Source organism: Ambystoma mexicanum, chromosome 13 (assembly GCF_040938575.1).
Source record: "Ambystoma mexicanum isolate Mex_15411 chromosome 13, UKY_AmexF1_1, whole genome shotgun sequence".
NCBI lineage: Eukaryota > Metazoa > Chordata > Amphibia > Caudata > Ambystomatidae > Ambystoma > Ambystoma mexicanum.
In genome coordinates, this window is record NC_090938.1 from 701,965,706 (window position 1) to 701,985,670 (window position 19,965).

Consider the following 19,965-nt stretch of genomic DNA (forward strand, 5'->3'; position numbering starts at 1 on the left):
AAAGCAGCCCCTTTGGTAGCTAGCTTGTTATCCTGGAATATAGCCAGGCCAGGGGAAAATTCAAAGGGGAAGTCACTGTGGAGATTTAAAAAACCCACAGCTAGAAGACCCAAGAGTGGAACAGGGTACCCCGCGGGCTCCATCGTAGCCCAGAGGCCTTCCGCTGACCCATCGGAGGCGCACGTAGCCCGGTGCCTGGAAAAGTAAACCACGAGAGCGAGACCCGACTACAGGAGAAAGAGAGTTCCCCCTGAACAGAGGCAAAGGAGGTGCCCCCCATGCTTCGTTGGTGAGAGAGGCCTTTCTGGGGGACCCCTCGGTGCCGTGGGGCAGAGAGAGGGTTTGAAACCATCTTGTTGCGGAGTGGGGAGGCAGACGACGGGCGGTGGCTGGGGGGCCTCAAAGCACACAGGGGCCTCGCAGCACACGGCCCAATGCCACCTCGCCTCGCAAGGATCCAGAAGAAGAGGTGAGGAGGTCGCAGGGGAATGAGGAGGCCCAGAGGAAGCCAAATCACGAGCCAGGCTCCCCCCCCCCCCACACCTGGCATATATAAACGCTCTGAGACACGCTGGAGGGAGCGGGGGCCTGAGAACTCTCTCAGACCCTCTTTATCGGTGTGCATGGGTCCCAACGTTGGAGGGGAGGGCAGCTCGTGGACTCCGGAGGCATGGAGGGGGATAAAATAGCGGCCCTCTGAGGCTTCCACATCGAATCCCGGGGTGCCAATAAAAGGGACCCCGACCCATTTCAGCGCAGAGCCCGGGAACCCCTCTGGGGACTGAAGCAGGCGCACAAAATAAGCAGGCAGCAGGTGCCCCGCCATCCCAGTCCTCGGTGGAGCTCCGAGCCACGCAATCCAGCCCACCCATGCCAGGGAGAGACAGAGAACACGGAGGGAGCCTAAGGCCAGAAGCAGAAGGCTCAACACGGGAGGCCCCACCAGAAACTGGGCCCCAGACCTCATCTGGGGAATCGCTTAAGAACTCTGGGCTTGCAGTGTGGCCCCTCCAGGGCAAAACAAAACAAAGGAGTCTGGAACGAGGTCCCAGGGGTACAGAGAGGGAAGCCTGGAAGTCTGCACCAAACTATTGGAACCCAGGGGACCGGAAACCTGGAGCAACCATTGATAGGCATCCCTGAGCAACAAGCACTTACCCACGCAATCCTATCCCTCCAGCGGAAGTGTCCCCCCCCCGCACCACTTACCAGGGATGATCTTAAAGACATGGAAATCAAGGCTATAAGGACAGATACACAGGCCTCGATAGTGGCTCTTAAAGGGAGAGTTGACACTCTTGAAGAGGAAATGGAAGGTATGGAGAATAACCACCTCCAGACTGATCTGCTGGACATGAAATATGAAGCGAGGCTGACAAACCTGGAAATGAGAGAAGAGGACATGCTTTTGAAGATGGACGACCTTGAAAAAAGGAACTACGATATAACCTGCGTATTCTAGGGGTGACCCAACAAAAGGGGGAAGACAGCGGCGGACGTTGGGAGGATAGTCCTAGGCTTAATAAAGTAACTCTGCACCCTGGAGTTGGGCAAGGAAGTCCAGCTGGAAAGAGCTCATAGGGGTGGTGGAGGCAGAGGGAAAGGCCCAAGATCCATCGTGGTGCGTTTCCTCCGCTACAGAGAAAAGATGGAGGTCCTAGAAAAGGCAAAGAGACTGGGGTGCTTCTCCTTTGAGGGGGACACAATCAGGATTTATCAAGATCTCTCCGCCCTCACACTTACCTGCAGAAGGGAATGCCGTCCCCTCACACAATGGCTCACTAACAGGATATACGATATAGATGGTCCTACCCATTTGCCCTCGAATTTGAATGGGATGGAGTGGATTATCAAGTCACGGGGGAAGGAGGCATTACGAAGGGACCCTGACACCCCAGGAGCATAGACGAGAACTACAGGGCCCCTGGGCCAAAAAGAAGAAGATGAAGGGCAAGAGAAAATATTTAAAAAAACAACACCCCGACGCATGATCTAGAGGAGGATTAAAAGATTGGGGCTGCATCAGAGGTGCAGGAGTCGGGAAAAGTTAAAGGACCCCAGCCGGGGGTGGCCAGGAGATAAGGACAGCGAGGGACAGACGGACCTCTTCCCGGAGTGGCTTGCCAACTGGCAAGCGTTGCAGACAAGGATGGGAGGGGGGTCGAGGGGAGGGAAAGGGTTGGGAATGTATGGGGTCAGGCACAACATAGATCGGACTCAAGAAGTGAGCTGAGCGGCTTCCATATGGCCGGAAGAGGTGTGAATCCAAAAATGTCATTCGATGACAGACAATGAGAAAAGGGGCCGGGTCAAAACTTTAAGTCTAGGATCGCTTAATGTAAAGTGCCTTAACTAACCAACAAAGCGCTCACTCCTGGGGAGGGAAACGAAGAATGCAGGTCTGGGTGTACTCCTAGTACAAGAAACTAGAACAGTGAAAGGGGAAGAAAGGCGCATTCCAGGTTCACATGTGGGCCAGATATTCTGGGCATCAGGCCCCACCAAAAAGGGAGGTGTTGGGATCCTACTCCGCAGAAACCTTAGGCTAGAGTCGTCAGTTTGGGGCAGAGCAGGTGGAAGAGCGGTGGTGGTCTCGGGAAACCTGGAAAACTCCAGAATTACCATAGCAGCCATGTATGGCCCAAATATGGGTCAGATGCAATTCATCAAGGAGGTACTGAGGGAGGTATTGGATAGGGCTGAAGGGCTCATCCGCTTGGAAGGCGATTTTAACATGTGGGTGGACCGGGGATTGGATCATAGTGGGAAGCCGTTCCCCACAGGTAGTAGGGGGGGGCAGCCATACAGAGGGTTCTTGGACTTAATGGGGAACCACAGGTTGGTAGATCTTTGGAGGGAGACTCACCCAATTATGAAAGGCTATACATTTTAATCCGCAGTCCATGGCTCCAGAACCAGGATTGATTATATATTTCTGGAACACCAGCATATGAGCAGAACTGATGCTTGTAACCATCACCGGGTTAGCTGGTCAGATCATGACCTGGTTTGGGCAGGCATTATTATATCGGGTTTAAAACCGAGGGAATCGTTGTGGAGGTGCAACAACCTCCTATTGAGGGATGTGGTTTTTAGAGAGCAGATGATGTTTTCAGCCATTAGAGAGTACTTTGAGTTAAACAACACTGGTGAGGTTCACCTGGAGACGGTATGGGAGGTGGCTAAAGCTACATGGCGGGGTAGATTGATTAGTGAAGGGGTGGCCCAGAAGAGAACTAGAACGCTCTTGGCCCACAAACTAAGATCTGAGATACGCCTATTGGAGAGAGTCGAGGGGAAGGAAGAGGAAGAGAAGGAGAGAGACCTGGGGATCACCAAAACCAAGAGACAGGAACTTAGAGAAATGGAGATGGGTAAAATTGTAGCAGGCCTCCAACACCTGAGACAGAAATATTACAAAAAAGGGGATAAGGCGGGTGCTAGGCTGGTGGCGAAGCTCCGTGCCCAGCGGCCAGATAGATGGGTGGAAAAGATCAAGAATGGGAAAGAGGGGGAAAGATTGGACCCAGAGGCGATAGCGGGAGAATTTGCCAGTTTCTATGAGATATTGTACGAGAAGGAAGGAGTTATAGGAGGGGAAACATTAGAATCCTATTTGCAGGGAGTGACCCTCCCGACCTTTAGACCTGGAGAAGTCTTCACCCTAGTGGCCCCAATAAAAGATGAGGAAGTCCTCCGGGCAATATCAGGTTTGAAGCTGGGGAAGGCCCCGGGAGAGGACGGGTTCACGGCAGGCTTCTATAAGGCATTTGCAGGCCAACTGGCGGATTCCTGGCGGATCTGTTCACGAATATTATGTCCACAGGGAGGGCCCCTCTGTCGTTTGGGAAAGCATTCATCACGGTCATCCCCAAAGAAGGAAAAGACCCTGCAGACTGCTAATCTTATAGACCAATCTCCCTCCTGAACGTGGATGCAAAGTTGTTCACCAGAATAATTGCAACAAGACTAGAGGACCTCCTTCCGGAGCTCATCCATTCTTATGAGGTGGGCTTCATACAGGGGAGGCAGGGAGCAGACACCCTCAAGAAGACTCTCCATTTTATGAGGGAGGCAGCACCCAGGGGGGGCAAGCCAGTCTTGGTGGCCATAGATGCCGAAAAGGCCTTTCACTGAGTCAACTGGGAGTTTCTACATGGGGTACTAGAGAAATTTGATTTCGGTGAAGGTGCCCGACGAGCGATCAAGGCTCTGTACGCAGAACCGTTAGCCAGAGTTACGGTAAATGGGTGGCTATCATGTAGATTTAATCTTCAGCGAGGGACCCGACAGGGCTGCCCCCTCTCGCCCCTATTTTTTGCAATGACAATATCTGAGGGGGTCCCCTGATGAGATATGTATAGATGTGGGAGACATAACCTTTAAACTCGGTTTCTATGCAGATGATATAATGCTCCATGTGAGGCAGCCAGCCCAATCTGTCCTAGCAGCCTAGCGGGTGATAGAGGATTTCGGGCATTTTTCAGGATTGAAGGTGAATGTGGGCACATTTGGTCCCGACCAGTGAGGGACGCGATTCCTGGCCACAAACATTATCAGTCCTGGTTTGAAGCGGGGCTTTGCAGGGTGGGTCAGTTGGTGAAAGAAAATACATTCATAAGCATCCAGGAACTGGAGGAAGCATTGGGCATTGTCAGGCTGTCCCCACTCCTCTATCTAAGATTGAAGGGGTATTCATGGCAGGGAAATGGAAGCAGCATATACAGAGGCCACTCGCCCCAGTAGAGAAGGTCTTGCACACGCATGTAGATATGAAAGGTCTCATCTCCCTCCTGTATACGGCGCTTTTGTCCCACCGTGAAGGAGCAATCAGGGGTCTAAGACGAGATGGGAGAGGGACTTGGGCTGTGAAATTGGGGACGGTTTATGGGTGCGACTCTGTAGTAGGCCATTTAAGACCTCAATTTCGTGTCAATATAAGATGCACACCATAAAACTGCTTCACAGGTGGAAATATGACCGGGTAGTACTCTCCAAGATGTTTCCAGCGGTGATTCCCCGTTGCTGGCATGGATGCAGGGAAAAAGCCAATTATTGGCATATGTGGTGGACATGTCACAAAGTGCGCACATATTGGACAGAAGTGTTGAGCTGGATCAAAGAGGCGGACGGAGGATCCCACCCACTAGACCCAATCTTAGTATTATTTGGACTTGAAAGAAGGGATGAGCGGTTGGACAATCTTCCACACCTGTCACATTGTTTACTTTTAGCGGCCAGAGCCTGTCGAGCTAGAACTTGGAAAAGGACCTGCCTCCCCATGAAGAAAGAATGGATGGCAGTGGCCAGGGATATTTATCTTATGGAAATGATCACAGAAGCTATACAGGGATCCAGCGTTCTGATAGAGACTGAATGGCTCGGGTTCTTTAGTGCTTTTAGTAACATGGAAAGTACTGGTTGAAATTCCCACAGAACAGTGACTCGGCCCCACCAAATAGTTAACTTGGAAAACACAGACTTTAATTCAGAGGAATCGGCCCATTTCCGACGATCTAGTGCCCGGTCGGGACTGCCGACAATGGATTGAACAGTATAAGTGAAAGCAGCGATCAGAGACTGTGCCTTGAAAGCGGGTTGGGGGGAGGAGGGAGGGGAATTATCTAATTTTTTTTTGGATAAGGTTTATAGGGACAAAAGTCCCTTTCATGTTTGCTCCGAAGGTTCTCTGTTGTTTCATAAAACCAATAAAAATAAATAAAATTTAAAAAAACACAATGTCATTCTCCTGCAAGAGACCTGAGCCTTGGAGACCACACTGTTAGATGGCTACACATCGTAGGGGATCTCAGCAAAAAAAATGCTAGAGTAAGATGTTATGGGGGTCTGGCGATTTTGATTGAAGCCTCCCTAACCTGTAGGTTTAGGGTAGTGGAGACTAACATGGACTACCTACAGGTGCTCTGTATTTTACCCTCTCAGGGGGACACGTTAATCATTTTGAACCTCTATAACAACCCCCATAAGGCTGAGGCAGACAGGTTAGCCAAAGTGAAGGCGTTTATTGATGAGTTATTTCTAAACAGGAGGAATCGTAATGAGCAATGCATATGGGGAGGAGATTTTAACCTCAAAATGGGTGTAGATCTGCCAAAGGATCTGTCAGATCCGCTGGAGGACTGGTCACTGAACATCCCCTTGCCCACAATGAAATATGGACGAGTGTGTGCAAATGGTCTCCAAATGTGTTTATGGCTCATCGAATAGGGGCTGCGCATGGTAAACGGATGCAAAGCACCCAATATACCGGGTAACCTTACCTTCAATAATGACCAAGGTTGGAGGGGGGTGTGGCCAGCAAGCGGGCAAAGAGGGCGTGATTCCTCACTGCTCCCAGTCCGCCAGCTAGATCCTGTCTTTATCCTAACAGTTCATGTCGTTAAACTCACAAAAATAGCTTCCAAAAGCGGAACCCTTCTGCAACGGGTCGCTGCACTATGGACCTGAACCGACGTGTGGTTCCGGAGATACGCGCTGGGGAATCCAGAAGCGGCTGACTGCGTATGCCAGACAAGATGGCCGCCGGGACTGCGAAGGTGCGCATTACGTTAAAGGCTCCACTGAACCAAGCGCCCCGCGACAGCAACTACCATCACATCGCTGAGGCCGAAATCAGGAAGTCTAAACAGTGATCCCGACCCCAAACAACACTGCGAGTCGGCGGCGAGCTCGCCCATGAAAGCATCCCCTGCTCCGATACGAGGTGGAGCAACCCTGCTTGAGGACGACAGAGAGGACCAGCCGACGTTACGATCCTGATCACTGCAGCAACAAGGTGAACTGCGCTATGGGTCCTCCCCCTGATGGGATCTCCAAGTGCCAGCGAGGCTCGGCTCCTACCTGCTGCCCCGGCGGTCGATGGGGCGGTCACATCTGAGGCTGCGAGAAGCTGCTGTGGGCCCTTGGTAACGACGCGACCCGAGCTAGCAGGCAAACCGAGGAAGGCTGCCTGAAGGCGCTCGGTTGCAGGAGAGCCAGGCCGACAGCAAAGCGAGCAGCGCCTGCGACAAGGAGTGAGCGGGGGCAACCAAATCAAACACGTCTCCTACCCAGAAACGGTGCGAAAAAGCTAAACTGCCTACCAACAACGATACGCAGCAGAATTATCCCTGGACCCCAACCGCTCACAGTGGGACCCTGAAAGTGGAACGCGACTCGTGGATTCCAACACACGTTCCACAAAGCAACCGAGAATGGAAGGTAAGCTGCCTACGCTGAGGGTATGGCTGTTATAAGGTGAATGAGAACTGCGCACTGAATCTACAACGCTCCAAGCTCCCAATAAAGTAGTGATGTGGCTGAGCGCTGAGTGTCCAAGGTGAGCCCAATAAGACTAATATCTTGTGAATACATCTCCTAACCGCCATAACACGCAGCAATAAACGTGGTTTACACACTTAAAATCGCTTGTGAGCCAAGACCGTTATCAAAAGCGACCACCTGCTGGGAGGCGAGCTTGTACACAACCGGTGCGCCGACCTGAGTGGCAGCACGCACTTCAGAAGCTGAAGGGATTTGAGAGAGCAAAACAACATTCTGATATCACGGGCCCCGATCAAAGACTACTACTGAGGACAACTGAAACAAGCACATCTCCCAGGAAAGGAGGCAACTGGAGTACTGGCCTGCTTGTCCGTGGCGTGAAGCGGCAACAGGGCCCCTAATCCTGCACTGTATGAGTCTAAGACACACGTTTGAACTGAGACTAATGGAAACACCTCCTTCCCGAAAGATAGGGTGCCGACCAAGCCAATCCTCAGGCCAACAAAACAAAGGAGGGAGAGGGCATAGGTGATTACGCAGCGGACTTCTGGGAAGAAAACCACGAAGTGGACAGTGCATATAAACAGTAAGAGAAACCAAAAGGAGGGAAGAGGTGTTAGAGATTACAACAGCACCTCCCTAGCGAGATAGAAGCCAAGGCTTGTGGCTCTGCCGTCTTCGGAGTACCGCAGCCGGGTGGTCACGGACAGCACCATTTGGTAATAAACGCTGGACAGTGCACCTGCAAAGGCGGAACAAGTGTCTCTTGTGAACCACTTGACCAGTATCCAAAAGATCCTGAACCAACAGCAACAACTGGATGGTGCCTTGCCGAATCGTTGCGCCCGAAGCGAGCACCCCACTGACCTAAACAGCTACACAAACATAGGCTGAGAGGGAAGGGAGCAACTGCAACTCAACACTGGCTTGACCACCATGGGGAAAGACAGGGCCAAAACATGGCAACGCAGAGCAAAATGGAGCAGTACACAATCACTACCACAGTGCCCCCGCAGGAGCAGGGCACCATGGCGATGCATTGGGACCGAAGGATGACAATTTGTCCCTTAAAGACATCATGAATGCTATCACCAACTCAAGGACCTCCATGGAAAAAAAGATGGATGGCATAAATACTGAGGTGTCGCTATTGCGCAATGAGCTGCAAAAATTCACGGCTCGTACCGGGGAAGCAGAGGGCCGCATGTCGGAAAAAGAGGACAGGCTGAGGACTGTAAATCACCAAATGACCGGAGCATTGGCACGCCTCAAGGCACTGGAAGAATGAGTGGAAGAGAGTGAGGGCAGAGCAAGACGGAACAACATCTGGATCCTTGGATTGCCTGAAAACTCTGAAGGCCTGAGCATGGAGCTATTCCTAGAGCAATGGCTTGCGGATCTATTCACTCCCAAGAGTCTATCAAAATTCTTCTCAGTTGAACGTGCTCACCAACGGGCAGACAAATACCCAGAGCTCCCCCACGTACGGTAATAGCAAATCTCCTGAACTATAGGGATCGGGACGCCATACTGCAGATGGCCAGAACTAAGGGCTCCATAACATTTAATGGCCCCAGAATCGCCTTTTACCCAGACTTCACCAGGGAGGTTCAGAAAGCGAGGCAGTCCTTCGACCCACTCAAGAAACGCCTTCAAGCTCTTCACATAAAATACAGACTTCTATTCCCAGCACAACTGAAAATGTACCACAACCGTACGACATTGCATTTCACCGATCCCAGAGAAGCGTGGAGCTGGGTGGAAAGAAACCTAGAGGGTGCCTGGAGGCCGAATCGGAGGCAAGACATCGACAGGAGTCGCCCACAACCAGAGAGAGCACCACCTGAGCTCCCACAACAGGAGATGGAAGCACTGCCAAATGAAGGCAATGACTTTTGAAAGCAATCTCATCCTTTTTTTGAAGGGGATACCAAATAGTACAGCTAATATAGTGTTGTAATATTTGGTATCCCCTTGATTTTGAGAGGTAACATTTAACAAAGCACTGCTTGAACTATCCCTTGAATTGGGGAGGGGAGTACATCATAAGCCTACACTGTGACAGCTTCTGGAAGCCATCTGATCCTTTTTATAAAGGGGATACCAAATATTACAGCTAATATAGTGTTGTAATATTTGGTATCCCCTTGATTTTGAGGGGTAACATTTAACAAAGTACTGCTTGAACTATCCCTTGCATTGGGGAGGGGAGTACATCATAAGCCTACACTGTGACAGATTCTGGAAGCCATCTCATCCTTTTTATGAAGGGGATACCAAATATTACAGCTAATATAGTGTTGTAATATTTGGTATCCCCTTGATTTTGAGGGGTAACATTTACCAAAGCACTGTTTGAACTATCCCTTGCATTGGGGAGGGGAGCACATCATAAGCCTTCACTGTGACAGCTTCTGGAAGCCATCCCATTCTTTTTTTGAAGGGGATACCAAATATAATGCCTAATATAGGGTTGTAATATTTTGTATCCCCTTGATGTTGAGGGGCAACATATAACAAAGCACTGCTTGAACTATCCCTTGCATTGGGGAGGGCAGTACATCATAAGCCTACACCTGGACAGCTTCTGGAAGCCATCTCATCCTTTTTTTGAAGGGGATACCAAATATTACAGCTACTATAGTGTTGTAATATTTGGTATCCCCTTGATTTTGAGGGGTAACATTTAACAAAGCACTGCTTGAACTATCCCTTGCATTGGGGAGGGGAGTACATCATAAGCCTACACTGTGACAGCTTCTGGAAGCCATCTCATCCTTTTTATGAATGGGATACCAAATATTACAGCTAATATAGTGTTGTAATATTTGGTATCCCCTTGATTTTGAGGGGTAACATTTAACAACGCACTGTTTGAACTATCCCTTGCATTGGGGAGGGGAGCTCATCATAAGCCTTCAATGTGACAGCTTCTGGAAGCCATCCCATCCTTTTTTTGAAGGGGATACCAAATATAATGGCTAATATAGGGTTGTAATATTTGGTATCCCCTTGATGTTGAGGGGTAAGATTTCACAAAGCACTGCTTCAACTATCCCTTGCATTCGGGAGGGGTGTACATCATAAGCCTACACTGCGACAGCTTCTGGAAGCCATCTCATCCTTTTTTTGAAGGGGATACCAAATATTACAGCTAATATAGTGTTGTAATATTTGGCATCCCCTTGATTTTGAGGGGTAACATTTAACAAAGCACTGCTTGAACTATCCCTTGCATTGGGGAGGGGAGTACATCAGAAGCCTACATTGTGACAGCTTTTGGAAGCCATCGCATCGTTTTTTTGAAGGGGATACCAAATATTACAGCTAATATAGTGTTGTAATATTTGGTATCCCCTTGATTTTGAGGGGTAACATTTAACAAAGCACTGCTTGAACTATCCCTTGCATTGGGGAGGGGAGTACATCATAAGCCTACACTGTGACAGCTTCTGGAAGCCATCTCATCCTTTCTTTGAAGGGGATACCAAATATTACAGCTAATATAGTGTTGTAATATTTGGTATCCCCTTGATTTTGAGGGGTAACATTTAACGAAGCACTGCTTGAACTATCCCTTGCATTGGGGAGGGGAGTACATCATAGGCCTACACTGTGACAGCTTCTGGAAGCCATCTCATCCTTTTTATGAAGGGGATACCAAATATTACAGCTAATATAGTGTTGTAATATTTGGTATCCCCTTGATTTTGAGGGGTAACATTTAACAAAGCACTGCTTAAACTATCCTTTGCATTGGGGAGGGGAGTACATCATAAGCCTACACTGTGACAGCTTCTGGAAGCCATCTCATCCTTTTTATGAAGGGGATACCAAATATTACAGCTAATATAGTGTTGTAATATTTGGTATCCCCTTGATTTTGAGGGGTAACATATAACAACGCACTGTTTGAACTATCCCTTGCATTGGGGAGGGGAGCACATCATAAGCCTTCACTGTGACAGCTTCTGGAAGCCATCCCATTCTTTTTTTGAAGGGGATACCAAATATAATGGCTAATATAGGGTTGTAATATTTGGTATCCCATTGATGTTGAGGGGCAACATATAACAAAGCACTGCTTGAACTATCCCTTGCATTGGGGAGGGCAGTATATCATAAGCCTACACTTGGACAGCTTCTGGAAGCCATCTCATCCTTTTTTTGAAGGGGATACCAAATATTACAGCTAATATAGTGTTGTAATATTTGGTATCCCCTTGATTTTGAGGGGTAACATTTAACAAAGCACTGCTTGAACTATCCCTTGCATTGGGGAGAGGAGTACATCATAAGCCTACACTGTAACAGCTTCTGGAAGCCATCTCATTCTTTTTATGAATGGGATACCAAATATTACAGCTAATATAATGTTGTAATATTTGGTATCCCCTTGATTTTGAGGGGTAACATTTAACAACGCACTGTTTGAACTATCCCTTGCATTGGGGAGGGGAGCTCATCATAAGCCTACACTGCGACAGCTTCTGGAAGCCATCTCATCCTTTTTTTGAAGGGGATACCAAATATTACAGCTAATATAGTGCTGTAATATTTGGTATCCCGTTGATGTTGAGGGGTAGCATTTAACAACGCACTGCTTGAACTATCTCTTGCATTGGGGAGAGGAGTACATCAGAAGCCTACATTGTGACAGCTTTTGGAAGCCATTGCATCCTTTTTTTGAAGGGGATACCAAATATTACAGCTAATATAGGGTTGTAATATTTGGTATCCCCTTGATGTTGAGGGGCAACATATAACAAAGCACTGCTTGAACTATCCCTTGCATTGGGGAGGGCAGTACATCATAAGCCTACACTGTGACAGCTTCTGGAAGCCATCTCATCCTTTTTTTGAAGGGGATACCAAATATTACAGCTAATATAGTGTTGTAATATTTGGTATCCCCTTGATTTTGAGGGGTAACATTTAACAAAGCACTGCTTGAACTATCCCTTGCATTGGGGATGGGAGTACATCATAAGCCTACACTGTGACAGCTTCTGGAAGCCATCTCATCCTTTTTATGAATGGGATACCAAGTATTACAGCTAATATGGTGTTGTAATATTTGGTATCCCCTTGATTTTGAGGGGTAACATTTAACAACGCACTGTTTGAACTATCCCTTGCATTGGGGAGGGGAGCTCATCATAAGCCTTCAATGTGACAGCTTCTGGAAGCCATCCCATCCTTTTTTTGAAGGGGATACCAAATATAATGGCTAATATAGGGTTGTAATATTTGGTATCCCCTTGATGTTGAGGGGTAACATTTCACAAAGCACTGCTTCAACTATCCCTTTCATTCGGGAGGGGAGTACATCATAAGCCTACACTGCGACAGCTTCTGGAAGCCATCTCATCCTTTTTTTGAAGGGGATACCAAATATTACAGCTAATATAGTGCTGTAATATTTGGTATCCCGTTGATGTTGAGGGGTAACATTAAACAACGCACTGCTTGAACTATCTCTTGCATTGGGGAGAGGAGTACATCAGAAGCCTACATTGTGACAGCTTTTGGAAGCCATCGCATCCTTATTTTGAAGGGGATACAAAATATTACAGCTAATATAGTGTTGTAATATTTGGTATCCCCTTGATTTTGAGGGGTAACATTTAACAAAGCACTGCTTGAACTATCCTTTGCATTGGGGAGGGGAGTACATCATAAGCCTACACTGTGACAGCTTCTGGAAGCCATCTCATCCTTTTTTTGAAGGGGATACCAAATATTACAGCTAATATAGTGTTGTAATATTTGGTATCCCCTTGATTTTGAGGGGTAACATTTAACAAAGCACTGCTTGAACTATCCCTTGCATTGGGGAGGAGAGTACATCATAAGCCTACACTGTGACAGCTTCTGGAAGCCATCGCATCCTTTTTATGAAGGGGATACCAAATATTACAGCTAATATAGTGTTGTAATATTTGGTATCCCCTTGATTTTGAGGGGTAGCATTTTATCAAAGCACTGTTTGAACTATCCCTTGCATTGGGGAGGGGAGCACATCATAAGCCTTCACTGTGACAGCTTCTGGAAGCCATCCCATTCTTTTTCTGAAGGGGATACCAAATATAATGGCTAATATAGTGTTGTAATATTTGGTATCCCCTTGATGTTGAGGGGCAACATAAAACAAAGCACTGCTTGAACTATCCCCTGCATTGGGGAGGACAGTACATCATAAGCCTACACTTGGACAGCTTCTGGAAGCCATCTCATCCTTTTTATGAATGGGATACCAAATATTACAGCTAATATAGTGTTGTAATATTTGGTATCCCCTTGATTTTGAGAGGTAACATTTAACAACGCACTGTTTGAACTATCCCTTGCATTGGGGAGGGGAGCTCATCATAAGCCTTCAATGTGACAGCTTCTGGAAGCCATCCCATCCTTTTTTTGAAGGGGATACCAAATATAATGGCTAATATAGGGTTGTAATATTTGGTATCCCCTTGATGTTGAGGGGTAACATTTCACAAAGCACTGCTTCAACTATCCCTTGCATTCGGGAGGGGAGTACATCATAAGCCTACACTGCGACAGCTTCTGGAAGCCATCTCATCCTTTTTTTGAAGGGGATACCAAATATTACAGCTAATATAGTGCTGTAATATTTGGCATCCCATTGATGTTGAGGGGTAACATTTAACAACGCACTGCTTGAACTATCTCTTGCATTGGGGAGAGGAGTACATCAGAAGCCTACATTGTGACAGCTTTTGGAAGCCATTGCATCCTTTTTTTGAAGGGGATACCAAATATTACAGCTAATATAGTGTTGTAATAGTTGGTATCCCCTTGATTTTGAGGGGTAACATTTAACAAAGCACTGCTTGTACTATCCCTTGCATTGGGGAGGGGAGTACATCATAAGCCTACACTGTGACAGCTTCTGGAAGCCATCTCATCCTTTTTATGAAGGGGATACCAAATATTACAGCTAATATAGTGTTGAAATATTTGGTATCCCCTTGAGTTTGAGGGGTAACATTTAACAAAGCACTGCTTGAACTATCCCTTGAATTGGGGAGGGGAGTACATCATAAGACTACACTGTGACAGCTTCTGGAAGCCATCTCATCCTTTTTATGAAGGGGATACAAAATATTACAGCTAATATAGTGTTGTAATATTTGGTATCCCCTTGATTTTGAGGGGTTACATTTAACAACGCACTGTTTGAACTATCCCTTGCATTGGGGAGGGGAGCACATCATAAACCTTCACTGTGACAGCTTCTGGAAGCCATCCCATTCTTTTTTTGAAGGGATACCAAATATAATGGCTAATATAGGGTTGTAATGTTTGGTATCCCCTTGATTTTGAGGGGTAACTTTTAACAAAGCACTGCTTAAACTATCCCTTGCATTGGGGAGGGCAGTACATCATAAGCCTACACTGCAACAGCTTCTGGAAGCCATCTCATCCTTTTTTGAAGGGGATACCAAATATTACAGCTAATATAGTGTTGTAATATTTGGTATCCCCTTGATTTTGAGGAGTAACATTTAACAACGCACTGCTTGACCTATCCTTTGCATTGGGGAGGGGATTACATCATAAGCCTACACTTGGACAGCTTCTGGAAGCCATCTCATCCTTTTTTTGAAGGGGATGCTAAATATTACAGCTAATATAGTGTTGTAATATTTGTTATCCCTTGATTTTGAGGGGTAACATTTAACAACGGACTGTTTGAACTATCCCTTGCATTGGGGAGGGGAGCACATCATAAGCCTTCAATGTGACAGCTTCTGGAAGCCATCCCATCCTTTTTTTGAAGGGGATACAAAATATAATGGCTAATATATGGTTGTAATATTTGGTATCCCCTTGATGTTGAGGTGTAACATTTCACAAAGCACTGCTTCAACTATCCCTTGCATTCGGGAGGGGAGTACATCATAAGCCTACACTGCAACAGCTTCTGGAAGCCATCTCATCCTTTTTTGAAGGGGATACCAAATATTACAGCTAATATAGTGTTGTAATATTTGGTATCCCCTTGATGTTGAGGGGTAACATTTAACAACACACTGCTTGAACTATCTCTTGCATTGGGGAGGGGAGTACATCATAAACCTTCACTGTGACAGCTTCTGGAAGCCATCCCATTCTTTTTTGAAGGGGATACCAAATGTAATGGCTAATATAGGGTTGTAATATTTGGTATCCCCTTGATGTTGAGGGGCAACATTTAACAAAGCACTGCTTAAACTATCCCTTGCATTGGGGAGGGCAGTACATCATAAGCCTACACTACAACAGCTTCTGGAAGCCATCATATCCTTTTTTTGAAGGGGATACCAAATATTACAGCTAATATAGTGCTGTAATATTTGGTATTCCCTTGATTTTGAGGGGTAACATTTAACAAAGCACTGCTTAAACTATCCCTTGCATTGGGAGGGGAGTACATCATAAGCCTACACTGTGACAGTTTCTGGAAGCCATCCCATTCTTTTTTTGAAGGGGATACCAAATATAATGGCTAATATAGGGTTGTAATATTTGGTATCCCCTTGATGTTGAGGGGCAACATATAACAAAGCACTGCTTAAACTATCCCTTGCATTGGGGAGGGCAGTACATCATAAGCCTACACTTGGACAGCTTCTGGAAGCCATCTCATCCTTTTTTTGAAGGGGATACCAAATATTACAGCTAATATAGTGTTGTAATATTTGGTATCCCCTTGATTTTGAGGGGTAACATTTAACAAAGCACTGCTTGAACTATCCCTTGCATTGGGGAGGGGAGTACATCATAAGCCTACACTGTGATAGCTTCTGGAAGCCATCTCATCCTTTTTATGAAGGGGATACCAAATATTACAGCTAATATAGTGTTGTAATATTGGGTATCCCCTTGATCTTGAGGGGTAACATTTAACAACGCACTGTTTGAACTATCCCTTGCATTGGGGAGGGAAGTACACCATAAGCCTACACTATGACAGCTTCTGGAAGCTATCCCATCCTTTTTCTGAAGGGGATACCAAATATTACAGCTAATATAGGGTTGTAATATTTGATATCCCCTTGATGTTGAGGGGTAACATTTAACAATGCACTGCTTGAAATATCCCTTGCATTGGGGAGGGAAGTACACCATAAGCCTACACTATGACAGCTTCTGGAAGCTATCCCATCCTTTTTCTGAAGGGGATACCAAATATTACAGCTAATAAAGGGTTGTAATATTTGGTATCCCCTTGATTTTGAGGGGTAACATTTAACACCTCACTGCTTGAACTATCCCTTGCATTGGGGAGGGGAGTACATCATAAGACTTCACAGTGTCAGCTTCTGGAAGCCATCCCATCCTTTTTTGAAGGGGATACCAAATATTACAGCTGATATAGGGTTGTAATATTTGGTATCCCCTTAATGTTGAGGGGTAACATTTAACAAAGCGCTGCTTGAACTATCCCTTGCATTGCAGGGGGGAGTACATTGTTTGTCTACACCATGCCTCCTTCTGGAAGCTATCCCACCTGTTTTTTGAAGGGGATACCAAATATTACAGCTAATATAGGGTTGTAATATTTGGTATCCCCTTGATTCTGAGAGGTAACATTTAACAACGCACTGCTTAAACTATCCCTTGCATTGGGGTGGGAAGTACACCGTAAGCCTACACTATGACAGCTTCTGGAAGCCATCTCATCCTTTTTTTGAAGGGGATACCAAATATTACAGCTAATATAGGGTTGTAATATTTGGTATCCCCTTGATTTTGAGGGGTAACATTTAACAACGCACTGCTTGAACTATCCCTTGCATTGGGGAGGGAAGTACACCATAAGCCTACACTATGACAGCTTCTGGAAGCTATCCCATCCTTTTTCTGAAGGGGTTACCAAATATTACAGCTAATATAGGGTTGCAATATTTGGTATCCCCTTGATTTTGAGGGGTAACATTTAACAACGCACTGCTTGAACTATCCCTTGCATTGGGGAGGGAAGTACATCATAAACCTACACTATGACAGCTTCTGGAAGCTATACCATCCTTTTTCTGAAGGGGATACCAAATATTACAGCTAATATAGGGTTGTAATATTCTGTATCCTCTCGATTTTGAGGGGTAACATTTAACAAAGAGCTGCTTGAACTATCCCTTGCATTGCAGGGGGGGGGTACATTGTTTGTCTACACTATGCCTCCTTCTGGAATCTATCCCACCTGTTTTTTGAAGGGGATACCAAATATTACAGCTAATATAGGGTTGTAATATTTGGTATCCCCTTGATTTTGAGGGGTAATATTTAACAACGCACTGCTTGAACTATCCCTTGCATTGGGGTGGGAAGTACACCGTAAGCCTACACTATGACAGCTTCTGGAAGCCATCTCATCCTTTTTTTGAAGGGGATACCAAATATTACAGCTAATATAGGGTTGTAATATTTGGTATCCCCTTGATTTTGAGGGGTAACATTTAACAACGCACTGCTTGAACTATCCCTTGCATTGGGGAGGGAAGTACTCCATAAGTCTACACTATGACAGCTTCTGGAAGCTATCCCACCCTTTTTCTGAAGGGGATACCAAATATTACAGCTAATATAGGGTTGTAATATTTGGTATCCCCTTGATTTTGAGGGGTAACATTTAACAACGCACTGCTTGAACTATCCCTTGCATTGGGGAGGGAAGTACACCATAAGCCTACACTATGACAGCTTCTGGAAGCTATCCCATCCTTTTTCTGAAGGGGATACCAAATATTACAGCTAATATAGGGTTGCAATATTTGGTATCCCCTTGATTTTGAGGAGTAACATTTAACAACGCACTGCTTGAACTATCCCTTGCATTGGGGAGGCAAGTACATCATAAGCCTACACTATGACAGCTTCTGGAAGCTATCCCATCCTTTTTCTGAAGGGGATACCAAATATTACAGCTAATATAGGGTTGTAATATTTGGTATCCCCTTGATTTTGAGAGGTAACATTTAACAACGCACTGCTTGAAATATCCCTTGCATTGGGGAGGGAAGTACACCATAAGCCTACACTATGACAGCTTCTGGAAGCTATCCCATCCTTTTTCTGAAGGGGATACCAAATATTACAGCTAATATAGGGTTGTAATATTTGGTATCCCCTTGATTTTGAGAGGTAACATTTAACAACGCACTGCTTGAAATATCCCTTGAATTGGGGAGCGAAGTACACCATAAGCCTACACTATGACAGCTTCTGGAAGCTATCCCATCCTTTTTCTGAAGGGGATTCCAAATATTACAGCTAATATAGGGTTGTAATATTTGGTATCCCCTTGATGTTGAGGGGTAACATTTAACAAAGCGCTGCTTGAACTATCCCTTGCATTGCAGGGGGGAGTACATTGTTTGTCTACACTATGCCTCCTTCTGGAAGCTATCCCACTTTTTTTTTGAAGGGGATACCAAATATTACAGCTAATATAGGGTTGTAATATTTGGTATCCCCTTGATTTTGAGGGGTAACATTTAACAACGCACTGCTTGAACTATCCCTTGCATTGGGGAGGGAAGTACACCATAAGCCTACACTATGACAGCTTTCGGAAGCCATCCCATTCTTTTTCTGAAGGGGATACCAAATATAATGGCTAATATAGAGTTGTAATATTTGGTATCCCCTTGATGTTGAAGGGTAACATTTAACAACGCACTGCTTGAACTATCCCTTGCATTGGGGAGGGGAGTACATCATAAGCCTACACTGTGACAGCTTCTGGAAGCCATCTCATCCTTTTTTTGAAGGGGATACCAAATATTACAACTAATATAGGGTTGTAATATTTGGTATCCCCTTAATTTTGAGGGTTAACATTTAACAAAATACTGATTGAACTATCCCTTGAATTGGGTAGTGGAGTACACAAATTCTTTCTGTGCACTGTGACTCTGGGCCAGCCCAAGGGGTGCTCGGGGCACCGACACACAATTAATGTGACAGGGATTACCCTGATCGCCGTGGTCACACGACAAGACCGCAGCTGCTGTGGGCTCACGGACAAGCAGCTGCTCTGAGATCACACAGCGGGCCAGTGGCCTGGAGACACCCAGGTTACACATGCTTGTCTGGGGGCACCCAGACTGCACCCAGACTAGCAGGGCCGCAGACCTGTGATCACACAGGGTAGGCTTGCAGGCCCAACACAATGAGACACAGAGACAGAGTGCCATTACATTTAGTCTACCGCCGTGGTATTGCACGTGCGTGCGCAGGCTCCTTTTTTTCAAAGTCAGGTATGAGGCTGACATGACACATCCTTAGAGGGACAATACATGTTCTTAAAAGGGAAACAGCACAAATACTCCCACTATGCTATGAGATGTGTAATATATATATATTGTCGGTCTGGTTTATTGTGTGATTTATCTGCATTTCATGTCATCCCTGTAAAATGAAATATTATTTGTATGTGTTTTACGTGCCTGCCATGATGACTGCACCGCTACGCCACACCCTCTACAGTGAACCCATCTATCGGGTCAATTTCCCTAAGGAGGTAGTATTCTGGAGTATTTTTTCAATTTTCAGCCATAGTTTGTGTAGTCATTTCCATCACTGTTGGCAGCTGTGATTTATTAAGCTACTAATTATATAACCCACTAAGTGTTGGCAGCTATGATTTTTTAAGCTACAAATAACCATATG